The 24,867-nt window shown below is 39.2% G+C and overlaps 2 protein-coding genes across 2 annotated transcripts in view; both read right to left on the bottom strand.

Annotated features, from left to right (window-relative positions):
- Positions 1–17,022, bottom strand: part of lck (LCK proto-oncogene, Src family tyrosine kinase) — a 104,859-nt gene extending 87,837 nt beyond the window's left edge. Inside the window, exon 1 of the mRNA XM_051918745.1 lies at positions 16,777–17,022. The gene's annotated coding sequence lies outside the window, so the exon portion shown is untranslated. The remainder of the gene's footprint in view (positions 1–16,776) is intronic.
- eif3i (eukaryotic translation initiation factor 3, subunit I) overlaps positions 1–24,867 on the bottom strand; it is a 342,432-nt gene that overhangs the window by 165,714 nt on the left and 151,851 nt on the right. The gene's annotated exons all lie outside the window — the stretch shown is intronic.

Genomic DNA, 24,867 nt, shown 5'->3' with positions numbered 1-24,867 from the left:
ACCTAAACCCATTTCTGAGAGGTAAAGAAGTAGACTACAATTTGCAGGCCTGAGGACTCAGAGACAGGAGTGACATGGTAGAAGGAATGCTGCAAGATGACCGACAGATACTCAGAAAATGCATCACTGCTCAGTTCTGAACAATCCCTCCAACGTCTAGTACTGTATTATGTTTTCAACAGATATATCTATTTTTGGGTAAGCATGAGCTAACTGGGAAATTATGTTTTTGACCACTTTTCTATTGCTAGAGCAAGTGCAGAACTAAACGTGTTAAACTGCAAGAGCACTTTTCAGCCTTGAAAAGAACTATTTTGGTGCATGTGAATATCCAGGACCAATAGACCTGTAAATATATCCTTGTAGAAAGAGCAGAACAAGTGTCTCCCAACTGGAACATTTCTGCTACATGCACCACTGGATAGAGCTCTGGATGGTCCTTCTACTACATGACCCAAACAGATCACCCTAGACGTATGTATTTTATTACAATTTTGTTTTTTATGGCAGCAGAAAGTGGAAGGTTGCTCCATGCTTGGCAGACATACATGTAAGAATTTTACAGTACTCTGTACATGTGACAGTACTACCACTACTACTATTACTATAAGGTTGTTTCAGCTTACAAATTATTGTTATGATTGTTATCTTCTATAAAACTAAAATTGAATTAAAACAAGCTATGTTCTAATCCTGCCCATCTGTCTAGAAGATGGTCAGTCTCAGTTTCCACCCACATTACAAATATGTGAAGGTGAGGCTGATTGGCAGCGGCTCTAGTGAACATGGGAGTGAGTGTGAATCTGCTCACAATGGACTCGTGTCCCGTCCGAGGTTGGTTCTTTTTTTGTCCCAGTGCTGCCAAGAAAATATTATGCTCCCATCACTGGTTTAAAACTGGTTTAGACTTAAAGAATTTGAAGAAAAAATAAAAGTAATGATAATTTTGTCTCTCTATATTTTTTTTTACATTTCATGCACAAGCAGTACCTGAACAGCACCATGTTGTTTTTCTTCTTAGTGCTACACAAGATTTCGTTAACTAATATGAACATTTTACTGCTTTGGGTTTTTTTTCTTTACTGAATATACCTTAATTATATACATGGATATGACTAAATTTAAGTTTCACTTTTCTATTCCAAATATTGAATATTATGGAAAGTTTTTGATTAAAGGTAAGGGAGGAGTCTGGGCAGCAACAATTAAAGAGCTGCATCCAGGATGAAGTACAGACTTTCTGGGGCTTCATTTTAATAATTGGCTAGTGGGTTTTATTTCCAGGTTTTAATTGTAAACCTGAGGCTCACCCTTTACTTTAACAAAACTTTAAGTGTTGTGTATGAAAATAAAGGACTTCAATACGATAAACTCCATGGTGGATTAATAAAGGTTAACCATTCATGCATTCATTTACTTGATGACCTAGCAATACATAAGGGTAATGTTCCTATAATTCAAATCACAATTGAATTATATATGTGTGTAAATATATTGTGAAGGGTTCAGCCCGGACACAACCACACGGACACCAGCTCTTCATAATTACTCATGCTTTTATTAACTAATTTCCCCAAACACCAGTCCCACACACAGCACAGTGCTCTCACACCACAACACCCTTCCTTGGGCCTTTCACTGTCCGTGAGTCGCCATTCCTCTCTTCATGGGAGCTTTGTCCTGCTTCCACTCCCGACTCTAGCTCCCCGACTGTAGGGAGGCAGCCCCTTTTATCCCCACCCAGATGTGCTCCAGGTGCTTGCTGATGTTTTTCCAGCAGCACTTCCTGGTGTGGTGGAAGTGCTGCCCTTGCACCCACAAGCACTCCGGGTGTTCTTGGAAGGTCCTTCTTCCACCTGCCCAGGTGTGGCAGAAGTGCAGGTTTCCCAGGGTCCTCGATGCTCGGGGCACCCCCTGGCAGTGGCCACGGGCCCCAATAGGTTTGAGCCTCCTGGCTCTGTCCCCATGGTCCCTTCTTTATCCAGGGCGGTTGCCCCCTTGTGACCTGGGGAACGAATAAATCGCCTCCCGGTCCTTCCAGGCATCCTGGCTGGGTCTGTCCCCCAGCCTCCTGTGACACAATATATATATATATATATATATATATATATATATATATATATATATATATATATATATATATATATATGTGTGTGTGTGTGTGTGTGTGTGTGTGTGTGTGTGTGTGTGTGCGTGTGTGTGCGTGTGTGTGTGTGTGTGTGTGTATATGTAGAAAATGGGATTTATTACAAAAATGGAATAAATCTTAACAAAACTGATAATGTCATACTTCTCAATGTAGTCTCCATCCCTCTCGATGCCCTTGTGCCACCTGCCTGGATGACATGCTTGGATTCCAGCAGAATAAAAAGGTTTTGTCTTATCCTCGCAACCACTCATGCACCCAGTTATTGTTGAACACTACATGCCAAGGGGTAACACAATCACTAATGCAAGTTTCTGTGACTTGCTGGAGACCAATGTGAAGCTCTGCTATTTGATTCAAGTGGCTAGGACTACTGTCACAAGGAGCCCTTTGCTGCACAAGACAATGCCCACCTGCCCACACACTGCTAAGAACACCAAGGCTTGTCTGGAGAAACTGAAGTTTGAGGTATTGCCACATCCTCCTTATTTACCAGATTTGGCACTGTGTGATTTCTACCTTTTAGGACTGCTAAGAAAACATCTGGGTGGTCATCGATTCAAGACAGATGATGACATGAAGAAAGCGGAGCACAAGTGGTTGTGAGGACAAGACAAAACCTTTTATTCTGCTGGAATCCAGGCACTTCTGGGCAGATGGCGCAAGTGCATTGAGAAGGGTGGAGACTATATTGAGGAATGACATTATCAGTTTTGTTAAAGTTCATTCCATTTTCTAATAAATCCCATTTTCTAACTTTAGCTTGACTCCCCCTCATATATATGTGTGTGTGTGGCAGTCGCATTGTGAGGGAGGCTGGGAGCCTGCCCAGTTGAGATGCTCTCAGCTGGGAAAGAACAGGGCAGATGGTATACACAGGACCTTTAACTTCCCTGGACCCGCCAGATGGTAGCCCCCGGAAGTACTCCCTGCTGTTACATAAAAGAAACCTGCTGCCTCACTTAATTGGAGCCAGAGTCAGGAGAAAGGAGAACAATGCTTGCCTGGAAGAGTGGAGGCAAACTGAGTGACTGAGAAAGAGAATAAAGAAGACAAAGAGTTGCAGAGAATTGTATTTCTGTGTGATTTTGAACCATGCTTTATACTGTTGGCTGTGGCATGGGAAACGCTTACAGAGAAGTCTTTTCCCACAGTAAAAACCTCATTGTGTTTTATACTTGTGTCCCGAGCTGTTTTTTTTTTTTGTCAGGTGCTTGGGAAGCTGGAGCGATCTCTACAGTCCACTATATATATTTATATATATATATATATAATATATAATATATTTACTGTATAAGTATGTGTGTGGGGCGGCACGGAGGCGCAGTGGGTAGCGCTGCTGCCTCGCAATTGGGAGATCTGGGGACCTGGGTTCACTTCCAGGGTCCACCCTGAGTGGAGTTTGCATGTTCTCCCCGTGTCTGCGTGGGTTTCCTCCGGGCGCTCCGGTTTCCTCCCACAGTCCAAAGGACATGCAGGTTAGGTGGATTGGCGATTCTAAATTGGCCCTAGTGTGTGCTTGGTGTGTGGGGTGTGTTTGTGTGTGTCCTGCGGTGGGTTGGCACCCTGCCCAGGATTGGTTCCTGCCTTGTGCCCTGTGTTGGCTGGGATTGGCTCCAGCAGACCCCCGTGACCCCTGTGTTCGGATTCAGCGGGTTGGAAAATGGATGGATGGATGGATGGATGGAAGTATGTGTGTGTGTGTGTGTAGTGCGCGTGTGTGTGCGTGTGTGTGTGTGTGTGTGTGTGTATAAGACAGGTAATAGAATAAACTAGCCAACCTGCGGCGTAACATACGCCGCATAATTATGTATTGATGGGTGAACACTTGCTGAACGACACAGTTTTCCAAATGGGGTGGGTTTGTGGATACCACTGTGAGTGAATGAAAAGATGGACCCTCTGGAGAGAGCAACATACAATTGTCCGTGAGTGAAAGTGGGATCGTTTGTGACGATGGAGGCCACGCTGGTGAAAGTTACTTCGTCGGTAGGGATAAGTTTCAGCACTTGTTCATTAAGGTGTAGCGAGTCTTCGTTGTTGACGCTTAATATAGCTTGTGTACTGAGTTGTTCCGGAGTCACAGTTGAGAAACACTTTTTTAATGTCTTTTAAGCACAGGGAAAAAAATTAACATGTGAAACATCCATAATGTAATAAGCCACCAAGAAAAGTAACATTGCAACAATGCATGCTACGATCCGATCGCTGTAAACAGAAGTGAAAACAAAATCGAGGCCGGTGCATTCTTTAACTGCCTTGTAGCGCAATGGTAGTGCTGCTGTTTTGCAGTAAGGAGACTGTGGAAGATTTTGGGTTCGCTTCCCGGTTTCTCCCCTGTGTGGATAGCGCTTTGAATACTGAAAACACCGGTATATCAATGTAATGAAGTATTATTATTCTTATGCGTCCAGCGCTCTCTCTCTCTCGCGCGCCTGTATGCATGTGTGTGTCACTCGCTCTCTCTCGCTCGCTGCACGTGTTCCTGCAGGCATACCGGTAAGTGAATGAAAAGATGGAACTCTGGAGAGAGCAACATACAGCTGTCTGTGACTGAAAACTGGTTTTGGCAGATACATGCACATCTTTTTGAAAGTTTGGCCCTGTGCCTTATCAATTGTCATTGCAAAGGCAAATCTAACAGGAAATTGTCTTTGTGTTAAAGTAAAAGGCAAATTATCCCGTGACAAACAAACTGTTTTACACGCTGCATACCAACCCGCGGCGTAGTATGCGCTGCATAATCACGCCGCTTTTTTTAATGTTTTTTAAACAGAGGGAAAAAATGGAACATTTGCAAATCCGTAACGCCGCTTTCAGTAAGTACAATGCAAACGCGTTTAATTTGTCAGCCACTTTTTGCCAGCCGTCTTTTCTGGTTTGGGCTACTTTTGCAGTGTTACCACTTGTGCATATTAAATCTTGAAATCCTTCGAGTAACTAATTAACTAACTAACACCCAGCTTGTGAGAAAAAAATGTGCCCGTTCTTTCATCATCTTGTTGCAGCCTATCAAAGACTTGCTGATCATGTTTTCTAGACTCAATATACAGTGGAACCTCGGTTCACGACCATAATTCGTTCCAAACCTCTGGTAGTAAACCGATTTGGTTGTGAACCGAAGCAATTTCCCCCATAGGATTGTATGTAAATACAATTAATCCATTCCAGACCATACGAACTGTATGTAAATATATTTTTTTAAAGATTTTTAAGCACAAATATAGTTAATTATTACACCATAGAATGCACAGTGTAATAGTGATCTCTCTCTCTCAGCAGCACGCGAGCCTCCCCCGCCCCCCTCTCTCTCTCTCTCTCTCTCTCTCTCTCTCTCAGCAGCACGCGAGCCTCCCAGCCCCCCCCCCTCTCTCTCTCTCAGCAGCACGCGGGCTCCCCCCCTCCTCTCTCAGCAGCACGTGAGCCTCCCCAGTCCCCCACTCTCTCTCTCTCTCAGCAGCACGTGAGCTCCCCCCCTCTCTCTCAGCAGCACGTGAGCCTCCCCAACCCCCCCTCTCTCTCTCAGCAGCACTCGAGCCCACTCCCCCTCTCTCTCTCAGCAGCACGCGAGCCTCCCCAGCTCCCCCCCCTCTCTCTCTCTCTCTCTCTCAGCAGCACGCAAGCCCCCTCCCCCTCTGTCTCTCAGAAGCACGGGAGCCCTCTCTCTCTCTGTAACATTGCTGCAGTTGTATAAACACTTTTTTTAAAATGAGTTTTAAGCACAGGGGGAAAAAAAGGAACATTTCAACAAGTCCGAACTTTATTTAAAAGCCAACCAAGATAGTAACATTGCAGGAGTTCACCATTTTTTAATCAGGCGATTGACAGTAGTGGAGTTAGGCACAGAGAAGGTCAGTTGCTGAGAAAGCGTCTCGACTGTTGCAGGGCGGTGAAGCAGGTGAGACGCTAATGAAAAAGAGGCACAGGGCTTATTGGTTTTTAAAGACTGCTTCCTTCATTGTGTTTTAACCTCAGTTTTAAAGGATTTGCGCGGCTCTCTCTGTCGCGCTGCCTGTGTGCGTCCCTCTGTCTCCCTGTTGCGCTGCCTGTGTGTGCGTGGCTCTCTCTCTCGGGGCTGCCTGTGTGTGCCTCTGTCTCTCTCTGGCACTGCCTCTGTGTGAACCAAGGTTCCACTGAGGTTGACTAATGAAAAATCAACGTGGCTCAGAGGTCCATGTGCACTGTTGCACAGACGAACAAAAATGACGCCGTTTTTTCTGAGGCTCGCGTCCGAGGTGGTGGGCGTGGCTCTGCGAGTTGTCGTCGTATCCAATGGTCATAGAGTTGGTGGGCATGGCTCCTTCCTACTTGTCGGCGGTTTAGTGAATCCATGCCCCTTCCTGCGTGCTTTCATGGGTGTCTTGTTTTGGTGTGCGTGCTTTCATGGGTGTCTTCCCCTTCTGGCGTCGACTTTGTGAATTATATACAGTATATAGATGTAAAAGTATTTGATATCCCTTGCCCTATGTGTACTTTCAGACAAAAGGCATTACATGTTAGTGTCCCACTGTTAGCATATTTTTAGAATTAGTTTGATCATTGATAAGCTAATTACACAAACTGTGCTTTTAATCCTCACAAATTTATTGTAATACACACAGATTTGCCTCTTTAACAACAATCAATCCATTATTTCATGTATCTCATTTCATATCCATATTTTCATGAAAGAGCTCAAAATGTTATTGGCCTTCAACCACAGGATGCATGAAAAGATCAGTACACAATGGCCAAATGACTATTGAAGAAGTAATCTAAAAGTGTCACGTTGTGGTAGTGCTATCTTTCAATGACGGTCCTGAATTTTTTTTTTTACTTTAAACGAGCCTGATTTTTACCCCATAGTAATGGTCGAATTTAGTCCTGGGTATGACGTTAAACTGCATCCAGCCCTGCAAGCGGTCCTCCAACTTGCAGGGAAATCATGGGGGTTGGTGGCAGGATTGGCACTCCCAGCTACCGTAAAAAAACTTCACAAAGCTCCGAGACTACAGAAGGGGATTAGAACTGGGTGTGGTGCTGAGGCATCGCCCTCTGCATGGTCGTCGTGTAGTGGGTGTGGCAACGCACTGTACCAGTGCATACTCCCCAACTTGACTTGACTTGAATGGGTCGAATTACCATTTTTCCCAGTTTTCTCTCGTTGTGCAACTGGAAAGCCACCAGTCTGTTATCTCGTAACATGTTATATGTCCCTAGCATGTTTTAAATGCAGTGAAGAAGTTGTCTTTTCTGTTAAAATTCATAAATGCAGATAGAAATTTGTGCGTGTATTAATCCAGTTAATAATCAGGAAAACTGGAGCCTGTCCTAGCAGTACAGGGAGACAGCAATAGAAAGGGCACATGTTCATCACAAAGGATTCACAATCACACACTAGCAGAATCACCAGTTAACATAACTCACAAATTTGGAGATGCAAAGGGAAAACTGAAATACCCGAAGAAGAATCTATGTAGGCACAGAATAACATGCTGATTCCACAAAGGCAGTAACCAGTTGTGGGTTTGAACCAGTAAGGCTGGACCTATCAGGCAGCAGCATTAGCCACTGTGCCTCTTACTTGGGTGTCATACTTGAAATAAGCCAGCGATGCAGATACAGTTTAAAATAATGAGATGCTTCTGTTTAAAATCTTAAAGTTTGGTCTGGAGGCGTGAAAGAGCTATACAGTATTAGGCTTGGTTAACACTGGTGTCCATTCATGGTAGTACACATTTTATTTTCCACAGTTGCTCAATAAACCTTCAAGTGTACAAAGCAACAACTATTAAAGGGCTCATATCTTTAAATGTATTTTTAAAAGTAATGACACAATACATAACTGAAAATATGTTAATTGAAAAAACAATAGATAAAGGACACCACAGTCAGTACACATTTATCTAGCTAAACTGGAGGAGAGCATTATGCAAATAATGCACAATTTGAATGTTGAGCCCACTTAAATATGCAGCATTCATGAAAGTATGAAACTGGAAAAAGTGACAAGAGGCAAAGTTTTCTGTAACAGCATATTATTTTTCCAATGTTAAGACTTGACACATGAATTTACTACAAATACTCATTCATTTTCTGAACCTATACTTAGTCGATAAAACTTTAGGTATAAACTGCATCTATTTACTCATTTACTCTTATGTAATAAGACCTTAACAAAGGCTTCTTTGGTCTTAATGACACTTCCACAGTATCAGTAAAGTGGTTATTCATCTGTGCATTGTGGCCCACCTTAAATAACTTCATTTGTAACGGTCAGCAGTGTCTTAAGTGAGACATGTTTCTCTTGATATTGCATACTTCATTATTTGGGCTGTGAATCATTCATATTCATAAGTAATTTTACCTGCATATTAAGAAGCCACTCTGCACAGTGATGAATGACCCCATTTACTGATGCTTTGTAAGTGTCATTACCACCAAAAGGAACGTGCAAAACGTCACACAGACTAAGACTGGACATGGAGTACACACAGAACACTGGATCTGTGAGGCAGCTTTACTAGCCACTTCATCACCACATCGCCTAGATGATTAATTAGACTTGTATTACTAGTTAAATTGGATTGTAGATTTTCACTTCAAGGACAACTGAATTTAAGAACATGTTATTTTATAATAAAAATGATATGACTGGTGGAAAAGCAGTGTTGTTGTGGAAGGGAGAAACAACATGTATGAAAAAAGAAGAAGAAAGTATAACTGAAATTACACAAGGTATTATGATTAGATAAGCCAAAATCCTACACATTGTGGTATTGATGCATTGTGTAAACGTCTGTTCCACTGTAATATGTAACTAAAACAAAACAAGTGCCAGATATCACGTAAAAAATCTTTGCATAAAATGTATGGCTCCACTATTATTCTTAAGGGCCTTGACTTAATAATATGTGTAATTTCCTTCTTAGGTAAGGTACAGTGTATAAGGATAATAACATCAAAGGTGCATTATTTTCTTAAATTGTAAATTCTCACTAAAAAAATACCTTTTAAACATTTTTTTTTCTCAAAGTAACTAATTAATTGGTAACAATCGGCCATTCTCCGTTCCTCAGTCCCAGCCTGGTCGCTGTCGGAGTAGGATTTGCATGTTCTCCCTATCTTTCTTGTTGGTGTTCTGCAGATACTCCAGTATTTCTCCTGCATCTTATTGTTTAAACTCCATAAACGGGGAGCGGACACCGACACTGCAGATGCGGCCCATGAACAGGACGCACACCCTGTCCTCTTTATACAGTAGTAAAATCGTGTTGTAGCGCGGCACTGCACTGATGCAGAATCATTCCACACATAGCGCACTGGCCTTCACCTCAAACACCGTCCACGTTTTGTGGTCTAGTGACAAGACTATGTGGACATAAAAATCTGCTGGCACCCCATTGCAGACATGCATGTCCACACAAAATGACTATTGACAAAAATCTACATTACACAGCGCCTCATGGCCACACAGACACACTAAATATAAACAGGCCTTAAAGATGTCTGGGTCTGTTTGACTCACGATTCTAACTGGTCAATATTAAGGGTGTATACAAAGAGTTGTCCTGTGAGGGACTGCCTGCTCTTTCAAGTGTTCGTTCCTGCCTTGTACCTGACACCACTTGTATAACCTCCACCACCTAACAAACAGATGGACTGAGAAGGTTCAGAAAATAGATGGATGATTGTGCAGAATTTACTACAAAATTCTTTTTTCATTCTTCCAAGTTTCACTGTAAGAACATATTGAGTGACTTATCCTAGCTGTGCTCCAATAGTAAAAATATAAAGGAAAAGTACCACACTCAATTGGCATCTTGGGACAGATTGTGTAATAGAAAGGCACTATATAAAGTAAAGGAAGTTTATTTAATTTGTTTTATGCAGTGTATTCATTACTTATACTGTGTACCTTTCTACACTTTATTTAGTACCTTTTTACAGTAAAGCACCATTTCAGTTTATAAATTTACAATTCATTTTATACCAATAGGGAACAGCTCAGGGCAGTTGGGTGCAGCATTACAACTTCAAAAACAAGTAAGAAAATGTATGTGTGGTGTAACATTCAGGTGTGTTCAGAGACTTGGCAAGCTGGTTTGAAAGTTGTGGCATTTTTAAATTTTCTAGGTCACTAAATCAATGAGCTTGTTATCACAATTTTGTCTATTACGTATTTTTGTAACAGTGAACAGATTAAAAAATAATAGTAATAACAGAATGTAATTACGTTTTATTAGTAGTGTAATCTGAAATATGATTTTATAACCATTTTACTATATTATGAGGCTGAAAAGTACTTTTCATAGACAGCAGATTTCCAAATAAAGTGATGAAAAGATTCATGTGTGATTGTTAGGAGTTGGTTGTGGAAGCTCTGCGGATAATTTTTAGTTCAAATTTCTTAAACATAACCTTTTTCAAAGAAATACTCGAATGAGATTTCAAATCCGTGCTGAAGTCTCAAGCTAAAATTGTTTTTGGCTGCATCCAAACATGACAGATAACAGATCATTGTGGCACTTTGCTGATGAATTATAGTGTCGGAAAACAGCAAAGCGCAGCCCGTGGAGTTATATTTACTGTAACAAAAATACTGAGTACATGTTTAGTCACTGTAGCATAAAGTGTCACTGAGAAGTCGTTCATACATTTCTGCATAAGTTAAGTTGCTTTTATTTGTGACTTTTACGGACATGAATATCATGTCACTTACTGCTTCTATTTCAAGAAATAGGAGATTAGCTACTGTGACTAAGGATCGCTGAAGAGATGAGCGCAGAATGGGTTTGAGGCAGACTGTTAGCATATTATGAGACCTACCCGTGCATTCTGGTACAGTAAGTTTCCGTACTTATTTGTATGGTGATGAATAAATAAACAATAATTAATTATTACCGTACTGCAGAAATAAGGAATATCCTAATTAGCAAATTGAATAAATAAATACACATCTAATGTAGTACCAGTCTTATTATGTAACACTGGGTCATCCAACTCCGCCTACATCTGACCCAACCCATTCCAGTATCCTGCTCAGTGAGGTGCACTTATTTTGCAAACATGGCTGCTGGAGTTTCACTGTCTTCCTTTCAGCAGAGGCTGTTGAATGAATAAAATAATACATACAGTATATAGAAGGGGATCAAGCCAAAGTTAGAGAATGGGATTTATTAGAAAATGGAACGAATCTTAACAAAAACTTATAATGTCTTTTCTCAATGTAGTCTCCACCCTTCTCAATGCACTTGCAGCACCTGCTGAAAGTGCCTGGGATTCCATCAGAATAAAAGGTTTGTCTTATTAAGTTTATTTTTATTTATTTTACTATTGATAGATTAATTGGATGTATTATCTGTCCTGGGCGGCACGGTGGCGCAGTGGGTAGCGCTGCTGCCTCGCAGTTGGGAGACCTGGGGACCCGGGTTCGCTTCCCGGGTCCTCCCTGCGTGGAGTTTGCATGTTCTCCCCGTGTCTGCGTGGGTTTCCTCCGGGCGCTCCGGTTTCCTCCCACAGTCCAAAGACATGCAGGTTAGGTGGATTGGCGATTCTACATTGGCCTTGGTGTGTGGGTGTGTTTGTGTGTGTCCTGCGGTGGGATGGCACCCTGCCCGGGATTGTTTCCTGCCCTGTGTTGGCTGGGATTGGCTCCAGCAGACCCCCGTGACCCTGTGTTCGGATTCAGCGGGTTGGAAAATGGATGGATGGATGGATTATCTGTCCTATGAGTCTGTATCTTTTTTTGTTTCTGCTGTTGTATGCATCTGAAGTTCCCCATAGGATTAATAAAGTTTATCTAATCTAATCTAATCTATCCTATAATATAATCTATACCATGTATTTATATTTATTTAAGAAAATATTTTATATTTAAAGCTTTTAAAAAATCTTTTTTTACACAAAACAACAAAATGACAGATGGTAACAATGCTTAATGGAAACAGCCAACCAGTTTCCAAACCTGTTTCTTCCATTGCTGGCTTCCTAGGAGTAAGAAGCTCATATTAGCTACATGGAGCAGGACACAGCCAGTCCATTTCTGGCCACACTCACCACTCCAATGCTGGATCAGTTTACCCAATATCCCTTACCTGTACTTTTGTGAAATGCAGGCAGATACTGGAGTCATGCGAGAAAATCCTTATGGACATTGTAATAATATGCAGACTCCACAGAATCACTGAACTGAGTGAGACGTGAGCCCAGGGTCATAAATCGGTGAAAAAGAAATTTAGAGCTATTGTGCCAAGGTTAGTCTAACAATAAAAGTATTGCAAAGGCTAAAAATAATGATTCACGTAACAAAAATTGGGTATAGAGCTGTGGGATTTACCTTAAAAATTGATGTTCATCATTGCACTTTTGGGGTGGTTGAGATGTTTAAAATAATGAGTTAATGTTTATGACCTACATTTTAACTTTAGTGACTGAGTGCGTTTTTTGTATGTGTGTCATTCATAGCACATAGCAGACCAGACTTTAACGGCACACCGCAGCAGAATGAAATATCACCGAGAGCCCAGCTCGGTTGAATGAACAGTACCTGAGTGCCAGAGCAGGACATACGCAACACATTTTGCAGTATAAAGTCCAATATTTATTTCCACGAGGGCACTTTTCCTCGTGATAATGCAGTATATACAGTACATCAATCTTAAAAAATAATTTCACGGAATTCTAAAATAAGGCAATTTATTTCTGTCTTGTTGAGATTACAGGGTTGAAAAATGCTTACTTTCAAAACTGGTGAAATTCACCATGATCAGAATTTGGCATATGATTATGTGGCCCGAAATAAAAAGAAAAAAAGAATTTGAGGCGTTAGAGGCCACTACATTTTCTTTTACAAATGTCTCTATGGTTATCTGATTGGTATGTAATCAACTACAGCCTGCAGAATGTTCGATATTAGATCCAAACTAGTGGGTGTCTACTCAAATCAAAGAAGTCGACATTGAGAAAAAGTTAACAATCCTCACGGGCATTTACGGTAAGCCCCTCCATTGCCCAACGTTTGAAAATACTAAAACGTTTTCCATTTCTTTGGCAAAGCGTAAAATGATTAGCAATTAACCTTTTAATAATATTTGCATCTTTACACAGTTCATTTATGAAAGTGAAAACAATAAAAAAAAAAACGTTATTTAGACACATCGTGCTTTAGTATTCGATGCTTCTAGAACTGGTGATCTGAATTCAAAGTGAAAAATAAAATGATGCAATGTATCTTTATAATGTATTCACTAATTCTTAACAGACATTCATTTTGTCATCACTGGATACCAAACTTACAAAAGCTCCCCTTCAAAAGTCCGTAGATGCATAAGGCCTGATTGAGTAAATCCAATAATGAACTTACAGTACAATGCAACACAATTCTGTCGTTCATGGCATCCTGGACTTCCTTCATGCTCCAACAACCTATACAAGCTTGTCTTGTGAGCTCATTTTCTCAGCAGTTTCTTCAGAAATATAGAAGATGATTTTAAGTTCTGTAGAGGTTCTAGATTTTGTTTACCTCAAGCTTTCCTTTAACAATGTTTTTAAACAACTTTGCACACTTTCTATAGAATAATAGTGCTAAGATAGAGTAAGCAATATTAATTTGATTAATCTCTTTATTTTCAATTTAATAAAAAGAAAAAGGTTTACATGAATAATTAAAGAAATCGTCTTGAGACATTAGATTCATTTCTATTAGCTGACCTGGTGTGACTCTGATGTGTTGAATGTGTCTTACTGACTGGATGGGCATATCTGCAGTAAACCAAGATGATGTAGAAATTATTGAATAGTTTTTTTATGTCAGGAGCTCTCATATCTGAGGTGACTTAAAGGTATTTTGTGTCAAATTGTGCAATAGTTTAATTTCCTGAATGTCATGGCAAATTATGCAACATTTTGTCGGTTGTTTCAGCCTAGTCGACATGTTTTAGTTTCATAGTAAAAACTGCATAGTAAATTATGATACTCAACTGGCTCGTCAAATTAATTAATGTTTGCTGGCAATTGAGTGTTCATTTTCAAACATACATTTATCATTGTGAACTTTTTTTTGGAGCAACAAAAGAATTTAGTTTGTGTTAACTGCTTTAGATTCTTACAGTTGTTTTGTGAACGCCTTATCCACTCGTACAATAAAATCCTGATGTCAAATCATTATTAGTTTAGGATTAGTGGTCACTTTACATTCACATTTTCATAAATAATCCAGCACAAAGCTGTTACTGTATTGTTTAATTTTTCATATACTGTTTTTTCTTTGAAACCTGTTATAGCTACTGATGCCCCATCCAGGGTTGGCCCTCAGTTAGTGTTCAATGATGCCAGGACAGAATCCAACACCCTGCCACCCTGGAGTGGTAAATTAGATTAAAAAATGGATAGCTGGACAAAATCAATGGCCAGGTTATATGGTTGTGGGGTTAAAATTCAAAACACTACCAGCACAGGCATGATTGTAAAGTGTGTTTAAAACAATCTCTAGATTTAACTTAAATGGCGGACAAAGTGGATTCATTTTATAACCTGCTGGGCTGTAAAAGACAAAGTGGAAAAACATAAATAGACTTGTCGACTCTGTATATTCACCATACTAGGCCCAAGCTAAGCAAATGCCCAAGTCGGAGACTCAAATCGGTTATGTGTCTCTGTGATGGCTGTCACAGACTAACAACACCACTGTTCGAAAATAAGATCTGAACCATGAAGAAGAACTTCGCTGTTTTCAGAGATACAGCTATAGCCTCCTCCATTATGTAATGTCATGACCCTTGATGACATAATATTAATGTTGTTTATTCTTCCTGTCCGAATTACCATGTTATGTACAATGTCACTTCATCCGGAAGTCCAGTTTATAGGCTATTGGCTTATGTATAGGTGGTAGTACAGTCATCCTGGGACCACACCCATGACCACCGCCAACGCACAGTTTGAATGCATACAAACATGTATTAAAAACTCGTTTGAAGCCATTACAATATACTGGTGTCTATTTGATACCTAATTCCTTTGAAACTGGATCAAGCTGACATTTAATGGCTTCAGTAATCATGTGCACAAACAGCTCCATCCAGCTATCTACTTTCGGAGTCACCGACAGTAGTGGATGCAAGAAAGGGGGGGCACCCTACCATTCAAGTACAGACCAGCACTTCCATGGTGAAAAAATAAGCAATTTAAAGAGAATCGTCTGAGTAAGCTTCACTCCTATGACACTGCCAGACATCCTTCTGAGTTCTTCCAAAAATACTCCTTTCAAACTAATTTCTGGCAAGTGTTTTTATTAAATTATTTTTAAATAAGAAAACATCAATCAAGTCACCTCTCTGTATTTGCTTTTCTGTTGAAACAAAAATGCAGTCAAAAACCTGATAGCTCAAACACTTAATCCCTGGGTTAAATCCATTTGCTTTCTTTGCCAATGTTTTTAATCAATACCTTGTACATATAAGCTTAAATAATTAAAAAAAAGATAAAATTACATTGCGAAATCCTAGTTCCTTCTGTTCATACTGTTCATTAAAGATGTGATTTATTTTTTAAGTTTTTTCAAATCCTAATTCATGTCGAACTTTGAACTTCATCTGCAGACGAGATGTCCAGAATTAAAAGAGCAGACGTCTACACGTGTTCATATATTCAAGAATTTCTGGTTCGAGAAACCAAAACTGTTTCTTGCTCAATCAATTGCCTTACATTCAGAAAACATATTAAAGTAAATATTTGTCTTTCCGGCAGCCTCGAATTCGATTCAGCAGGTTTCATAAGTGATGGACGGATGTCAAGCTGTTACCACTTTGGCTGGTTGTCTGTTATATTGGTAATGTTGTTCAACCCATTGAAATATTTCACTTACTTTATTAATATCTATGTGCTTCATTAAATGAAAATTCACTTAGTAACATACATTTTAAAATCAGCTACAAGGATAGAAAAAATATAAACAATGTATACTGTAACCAACAAAAGACTTCTAAAATAATCAAGGAACAAAACAGAAGTTCAACAATACATTGTGTATGTAGAGATATGTAGGCTATACAGATCTAAACATCTTGTCTTACCTTCTTCTCTTTTCAGTACAGGAATACTACTTTTTTTCATATGTGAAGCAATGTATTCACAAAACATAAGATTACCATTTAAACAAACAACGAAGAACAACGATGATGTGTCTAGTCTAAAGGAGAACTAAAAACGGTGGAACTCCTTAGAGAATATGTTTGACCTCTTTGGTAAGTCAATTTGGATAACAGTGTCTGCTAAGTGAATAAATGCAATAAATGTAAAATACTGACCAAGCACCAAGTTGATCTTCATTGGTTTAATTTCCAGGGGCAGCTCTCATGTCATGCAGAACATGAAAAGCACTTATATATTCATTTAGTAATCTCTATTAATCTAATTCAAGGGTCAAAGGGAGATGCCACCAACTCCAGCAGCGTCAGAGGTGATGCAGCATTCTGACTAATTATTTAGTTCTTTTCAAACCAACAAAATATTAAATGCATATGATAACAATGCTAATCACTTTTGTGCCATGTGTGATTTTTTCTTTCCCCATTTAAAAGAAAAAATAATATATTTTATGTAGAATTCTGTCCTTTCATTAACTTGTAAAAATCGTTTAAAAATCTTACCTTAATTATGTTGCTTCTGACCGTGACAAGACTACATTCCAAATTGACCAAAAGGCAAATCGGTTTTACTTGTTCTCATTCTGAGCAAACTGTGTATTTCAGCCAGTGCATTAAAGATCAACACTTTGTAGGTGGGTCAGTTTATCATCATAAGCCTAAGAGGAGTTGTTTCTAGCCTCCTGCGAAAATCAATATCCAGCTTGGTGTGATCTAAGAACACCTTGGGTAGTCACTCATATATCACAAGCACATTGTCAAGACCTGACTTCCTGTCAATGGTAAGAAGCTCTAGCATGAAGGCAGGGGCTGGCCTCCAGGATCTCCTGTGTGGTGCAGCTGTTGTTTTCTTATTTGACGTTAGCCTCTTTCAGATTGGGAGAGATATATCTTTTTTTGTGAGGCTTTTAGAAGTTTCTTTCTTTTTCTGCAATTCATTTAAAGTCTGGAAAAAAATCTCTCTAAGGATTTTCACTTTAATGTAAAAGTTTTTTGAGTAGCTTGAGTGGTGACTCAAAAAACACCCTGGGTTGTTAGGTACTCTTTCATCATGTACAAGCAATTTTTTATCCCACCTCTATTTTCTGACAAACTTAGCTGGGTCAAGGTCATGTCTATCCTGGCTGCATCAGGCCAAAGGTAAGAACCAGCAATGGACAGGACAGCAGAACACATTCAGTCACACTAAGTCAATGTACACTTGCTACATTCATGGAGGAGACAAAATGGGCTGACAGACAAAAGGGTAAGCATGCAAACTTCACCCAAGTGGTGCCCAGCCTGAGACTCAAACCCGAGATTCTGGAGCAGCTAATTAATGCATCACAGAAGGAGAAAAGAAATGTTGCCAATTTGAAGGGCTATGTCCACTCCGATTTCTTTTTATGTACATGTACATGTTATACCTATCTAATAAGGGACCTGGAAACTTTTGTGAATTGTAAACTAGTGATGGTGTGTATATGCAGTATGCTCTTTACATTAAAATTTTAAACAACTAAAGTTATGCCTGCAATACTATGTTTTTATTTAAAAACGGAGACCTTTGAAAATGCTCTCCAGTGTTGTATACTTCTGAAAATGCCAGACTTAGTGTTGCAATGTGGACGGGTGAAAATGTAGACTTTTAAAAACGCAAATTTCTCTTTGTTTTGTTCCTGCTTTCTTTTTTCAACTTTATGATGTTTTTCTTTTTTTTTTTTCTATTAATTAGTTTGACTGTGACTATGAAGTCATTTGTTGTAAAAGTTCGACTTGATTATTTGCAATGTTATTTTCTTCAAATAAAACTATGAAAAAGTAGTCTCTAATTACTTTCTGATTGGCTTGTGCTTATTATGTGTCCCTTCTCTGATTGGATCATCCTCAGTACGATGTCTCATTCCCTGACTGGTCACCCGTCATGGCAGAGAATCGTATTCCCACATGGCAGAAACCAAAGAGGTGCTTCCCATGGTGCTTACTGTGTTCTTTACCTGTATGCATCTAAATTGCATTTTGAACCATTTGAATGCTGCATACATGCACAAAAGACAAATAATTTATAGTTGTATAAAATAAGATGGCTGGAGGCATTACCATTCATGCACAGATTTTTCCACCAATGCATGCAAGCCCAGTGCAGGTGAATGTCTACACCACACATGTTTTTGTTTGCTTTAATGTGGACAGAGAAACTTTCATAAACAATGTGAAAATGCTAGTATGGACAAAGATTGTTTTACCTTAAAAATGTAATTTATAAATGAAAATGAAGCAGTGCGGACATATCCTAAAAGTCATTTAGTTGTCATGGGTAAAACTGGGTGTCAAGCTAATAAGGCTGCCTGGAGTCACATTATTCAATTCTGAGTCAAATTCTTCAAATTTCAGCAATATTAGTGCATTCCAAAATTCAATGAAGTAATTTTACAAAAAAAAGCATATTTATATGCTTGGAATTTTTTGTGTCTCTTTCTAATGTTTACAGCTCTTTTCTATTTACTGGCCCCAGAATTAACTCTTAGCAACAAATAGCTTAAAAATTCCCAGTATTAAATGAGCGGCCCTGTGCTTTTAGCCAGTTGTCTTCTGAACCTTCTTTGTGCAGACATGATTATAAGGAGCCAGGTTCTAAATAATAAGCAATTGCAGATCATGTTCAGATTTTAGTGTAGAGCAGTGGTTCCCAACCTTTTTTTGCCCCACCTAGGCCTTTCTAAAATCATGATGGTCCCCCACTGTAACATATACCTCATTCTTATTATTACGTATTTAAAAAGTGAACTGCTACTCACGTGGAGGAAGCCCATAATGTCACCAATTTGATCTAAACCAGCTTACAAGGAACATGGAAACAAAAGAAGGAAAGGATAGTTGAAGTACTGACAAAGAAATCGCTAAAAAAATAATATAATATGAAGTAATATGAAAATACAGCAAATACAGTTTTGAAATAATATGATAAGAGACGTGATATTCATAAATATAAAATAACTTTAATGACAGCTTTTTTCTGTAATATATTGACCATTTTATATTTTTATTATATTGCAAAATTTTATAATCATTGTTACAATTCATATTATTTTAATGATAAAAACGATTTCTAAGTTGAAAAACCCAAGCCGGTCATAAAATCATAAATTAAAGGGTTCTTCACCATCCCTTCTATGTTTATATAAATATATAAATGTCTCTGTAAAAAATAAAAATTATGTTTATATTTTTCTATCATTTTTAAGAGTGAATTTCTGTTTTTTCATTTTATAAATTGTTTAATGTACCTAAATTCTCGAATTGCCCCGCTAAAAAATCAAATTGCCCCCCAGTGGGGCGCGTGCCCCAAGTTGTGAATCTCCAGTGTAGAGGTTAAAATATAATCTGTCAGCTATCACTTACAAGGTCAATTTTGCTGAAGGCAATTTCTGTTAAAGCACCTGTACGACAGATATCATCTGTGGCAAGACAACCAACCAGGAAGACAAAAATCTGCATCATCTATGGCGCTACATTAGATTTCAATAACAGACACTTTCTGTAAATCTTGGCAGACAGTGTGACCTGGCAACCAAGACAGCTGGCATTTAGTTACAAAAGCTGCTACTTCACTCACATCCTGTGATTCTCGGTGTGTCCATAAGAAAGCCACATATCCTGCCCTGAGCTGGGAATGAAACAAAAGCATGTAAATAATTACATTAGAGCTGCGCATTCATAAGACTCCTTGGATGATGTTTTCTAAGGCACTATAAAAAGTAAAATCTGCTAGATTACGTAAGTGGTGTGAAGTGGAGTGCTGTTTTGCTAATGTCAAAAGGATATGAAAAACTGAGTTAAGAATGTAATGGCTAACAATATGTGGTTAAGTGTTACTCGCAGGTCTTGGTGTGACATCTGATGGCATCAACAATTATGAAGCTTACGAAGCTTTTGGTTAGTAAGGCTTGAATCTCCCCTCTATCCTCAGAGACATCAATCAAGTGGCAACTGTATTTTTTTTTTGCAAGCAGTCTGACTAATAGCTCATGAATTAGGCCATAAAGCATAATGTCACACATTCAGTCCCACTATATGTGACCCTGCTTTGGCTACCATTGTAAAGTGACTGAGAAGTTATTGCTGTATATATGTGTAAAAAACTTTGGAAAGGACTTCAAATTTGTTTTTTCTTTAGATGGTCTTTCTCTCATCTATCCAACATCTTGACAACTGGGCTTTAGAATATTAAACACACTTTTGACGAGAATAGGCCATTCAGCTCAATAAAGCTTGCCAGTCCAATTCCCTTAACCAAAACAACATTAAGTTGAGTCCTGAATGTCCCTGGAGTACTACGGCCCACCACACTACTTGGTGGTTCATTCCATGTGTCTATAGCTGTGTAAAGACAAACTTCCTAACGTTTGTGCAAAATCTGTCCTTAACAAGTTTCTAACTGTGCCTCGATGTTCTTGATGAACTCATTAAAGTAACAGTCTGGATCCACTGTATTAATATTAATATATTAATTTTAAGCACTTTGATCATGTTGCCTTTTAATCTCTGTTTGCTTAAACTGGAAAGGCTCAGCCCTTCCAGGCTTTCTTTATTGCTCATCCCCTGTATTCCCAAAATCAGCCTAGTCGCTCTTCTCTGGACGTTTTCTTGCACTGCTATATCTTTTTTGTAGCCCTGAGACCAAACCTGCTTACAGTATTCCAGATGTGGCCTCACCAGTGTGTTATAAAGCTTGTACTCCACACCTCGTGATATAACATGACATCCTATTAGCCTTCTTGACCACTTCTGCACACCATCTGAATGTAAATAGTGGTGAGTCCACTACGACTCCTAAATCCTTCTCATAAGGTGTACTTTCAATTTTCAAACCTTCCATTGTGCATTCAAACCTAACATTTTTACTTCTTACATGCAATACATTAAATTTACATGCATTAAATTTCATCTGCCACAAATCTGCCCAAGCCTGTATGTTGCCCACCTCAATGGCCCATTACTTACTCAAGGAACCTTGAACAATATGCTAGATAGGGTTTTTCATGCAACAGCAGGCACAACATGGCAAATAAGTCTCTGCTAGTAAATAGTGTTAAATATAAAGCTAAGAAATTAACTTTATCAAACCATTTGTTTATTGTAGCAAACCTGTGCTCTAAATGACAACAGCATGAATCTGCCCTCTTTAAAATCATCTGGCAAATGCTTAACATTATACGCTCACAAACCTGCCTAAATAACTGGTTTAAAGAATTTGTTTGGAGAAAAAAAATCAGCAAAACTGTGAAATCTAAAGTGAAAACATTTTTTAAAACCTGATATAGGGAAATCCTTGATATTTTGTTTAAGCTGAATCTTTTATTTTTGCTGTGGACTTTGGAATTCTGTAAAGCAACCATGCACAGCTTGTAAAACATGTAATGCAGCTCTACAACATCAATGGCTACACACAGTAATGAATATTTAGGTACAGGTATATAAAAATGGGGTGGGGGCATGGTGACACAGTGGATTGCCTTGCCACCTTCAGATCCAGCATCCTGAGTTCAAATTTTGTGCCCAGCTGCTCTCCATTCTCCCCAATTTCTCACACATCTGTAAAGGGATGTTGGTGACATTAACCAGGAGTTATAAACTGGGTCTGTGTGAATGTGAATAGATGGTGCCAGGATGAGCCTCTCCAACCATAACCTTAAATGCAATAAACTTTGTCTGATAAAGTCATGTTATGAGCCAGAAAGGCAGATAGCTAGAGAGATTACAGAAGACTGTAAATGTGCTGCAGAAAGCCTTAAAACACTGCACATATGCAATAAAAATTATATTACCCTGGAGGAGTAATAATATCTAACCTTCACTAACCTGTGGACAGCAGCAAAAAACACAAACGGATGTAACGAGTATTCACTTTGCGAACAGCACATAAATGTTGGTGAGTTTACTGAATGTACTGCATTTCCCTCCGAGCCTTGTAGGAACAGAAACCTTTAGTATTCATCTTTTATGTTACAAAGTTAAAGCTTATTCACTCATTTTCTAAAAACTGCATACCATAGTTCTTCAGAAAATAGTTTTTCATTATTTACTCAGAGCATTTTATAAAGGGTTTATTTTCATTATTATGATATGTTTACATTGTCTAAAAAGGCGAATAAAGATGCATATCAAATAAAGTACTATCTATCTATCTATCTATCTATCTATCTATCTATCTATCTATCTATCTATCTATCTATCTATCTATCTATCTATCTATCTATCTATCTATCTATCTATCTATCTATCTAAATCACATAAATAACAATATTTATATAGAGGAAAACTCATAAAAGCAAGAAAAACATAAAACATATCTGCACTCCAGGCTGAGGTATATTTTTCCCCTAATTCACTTGTTTCGACACCATTATTATAATGGTGTCACAATGAAGGAAAACGACAAAATAAAAAGAAGCCTTTCTCTCCATTAACTATCTTTTCTTATTGTTTGCAGTTACTCTGTAAAGCTAAACAAAACCACATAACTCTTTGTTGCGGCATTGATGCTGAACTGCTACACCCTAACAGGAAGCAATGAGCCGGAAAAAAGAAAATGCCACTGGTGAAAAGTAGACTAAAAAAGAAGAAAAGATTCAGTGCACAGTTATGATCTTGTTCAATTGTTCTTCACACTACACTATATTTAGTGTGCCTGTGTCATACCCTCCAGCTAAACTCCTCAAAGACACTGAAGATAAAAAGGTTACAAAAGACAATATAGGCTCTAAGATACTTCTGGGTGGAGTACAAAGTTTATATCATATATGTATACAGTATATATAGTGTCCTGGTGCAGAAAGACAGGATGGGCACTTAGAAAAAGTCGGGACACCAACCAGGTGGTTCAGTTTAGCTGCTGTCATTTAATACAAACACAGTTTCAAAAAATCAAACAAACAAAACAAAACAAATTGCCACTTGGGCCCAAGACAATTCTCTAGTAATGAAAAGGTCAATCATTCGCTCTTGGGAAAATGACGACTTCTTCTGGGTAGCCAGGCTTCTTCCGTCCCCTCATTGGGCAGTTTCTCATATCTGCAGGGAGAGAAGAAGAGAACATCAGCGACAGTGCTCCCTCTTGCCCTGGCAGGTTATTAAAAACCTTGTTTGGGCCTGTGATGACGTCCTCCGACATGCATGCGTGATATGACCTCCCCCTCACCTTGGACCTAGTGGGACAGGCAGATCTGGCCATGAGGTTGTGGGCCCAGGAGAGGACATCAGCATTGGCATTGAAGGATCCCCATCGGTGTAGCACCTTGTATTTGTAGAGTTATAAACTAAGGAGCCACCATGTCCTGGGAATTGAGTCATGATGGGAACAGAGGGAAAACTGTAGAAGGGGGATGTGGTCGGTTACCAGAGTGAACTCTCTGCACACCATAGCTATGGTGATCGCCTCCTGATCAATTACTGTGTATTTTGTCTCCCAGTCTTTCAGTTTCTAGTTGAGATACATGTTCAACTCCATTGATGACCTGGCTCAGTACAGCTCCAAGGACAGAGTCCGAGACATCAGTCTGGAGAAGAAATGGTAGAGAAAAGTCAGGTGAAAACATATGGGCCATTTTTAGGTCACAAAATGTGGCTTCCACTAAGGGGGACTAGGTTACTGTGTAGGGTGTCTTCATCCCATTCTTAATACATAGGCTTTAATATGGAGTTGGCCCACCTTTTGCAGCTATAACAGCTTTAGCTGTCCTGGGAAGGCTTTCCACAAGGTGTAGGAGTGTGTTTATGGGAATTTTTGACCATTCTTCCAGTCCAGGAGGGCATTTGTGAGGTGAAGCACTGATGTTGGACGTGAAGGCCTGGATAGCAGTCTAATTCATCCCGAAGGTGTTCTGTTGGTTTGAGGTCAGGGCTCTGTGCAGGCCAGTCAAGTTCCTCCACACCAAACTCACTCATCCATTTCTTTATAGCTTTGTGCACTGGTGCGCAGTCATGTTGGAACAGGAAGTTATGAACTAGTTATTTATTCACCTTATACAAATTGTTGTATTAGGAATTTAATTTTCACAAACCCCCTTGTGGTCAAAGCACAGGGCCAGCCATTGTACAGCACTCCTGAAGAAACTGCAGGTTAATGGCCTTGTTCAAAGGCCCAACAGAGTAGGATCCCTTTTGGCAGTAATGGGATTCGAACCAGCAACCTTCATGATCCCAGCACAGATCAGGTCTACTTCTTCATTTTCAACATAATGTCTTCGAGCTTCAAAAAGAAACCCGAGTATGTACAATATGTCTTTATTGTATTAATATGAATCCTGCACTCAAAGCTACTTCTAACTTAGCCATTACTTCAAAACCTCTTTCCATGGATGGAATCTTTGAGAACGCTAAAGTGGTGGATTATCTGTGGTACATTATCTTGGCAGGGCTATTTTTTCATATTATTCTTAGAAACTTGGAACATTTTATGTATTTGTTTACATTTTACATTTCAGGAGTCACATTCATGTCATATCTCTACAATCAGTCTGTGAGAGGCAATTTTCCCAGTGATGCCTGGTTTATACGAGATTATAAAGTCAAATAAACTTAAAAAAACATTGCCTGCCTGGCTTCTCGAGAATT

Source organism: Erpetoichthys calabaricus, chromosome 14 (genome assembly GCF_900747795.2).
Source record: "Erpetoichthys calabaricus chromosome 14, fErpCal1.3, whole genome shotgun sequence".
Classification (NCBI taxonomy): domain Eukaryota; kingdom Metazoa; phylum Chordata; class Cladistia; order Polypteriformes; family Polypteridae; genus Erpetoichthys; species Erpetoichthys calabaricus.
Note: the sequence above shows the minus strand (reverse complement) of the source record. Positions and strands in the feature narration are given on the sequence as shown.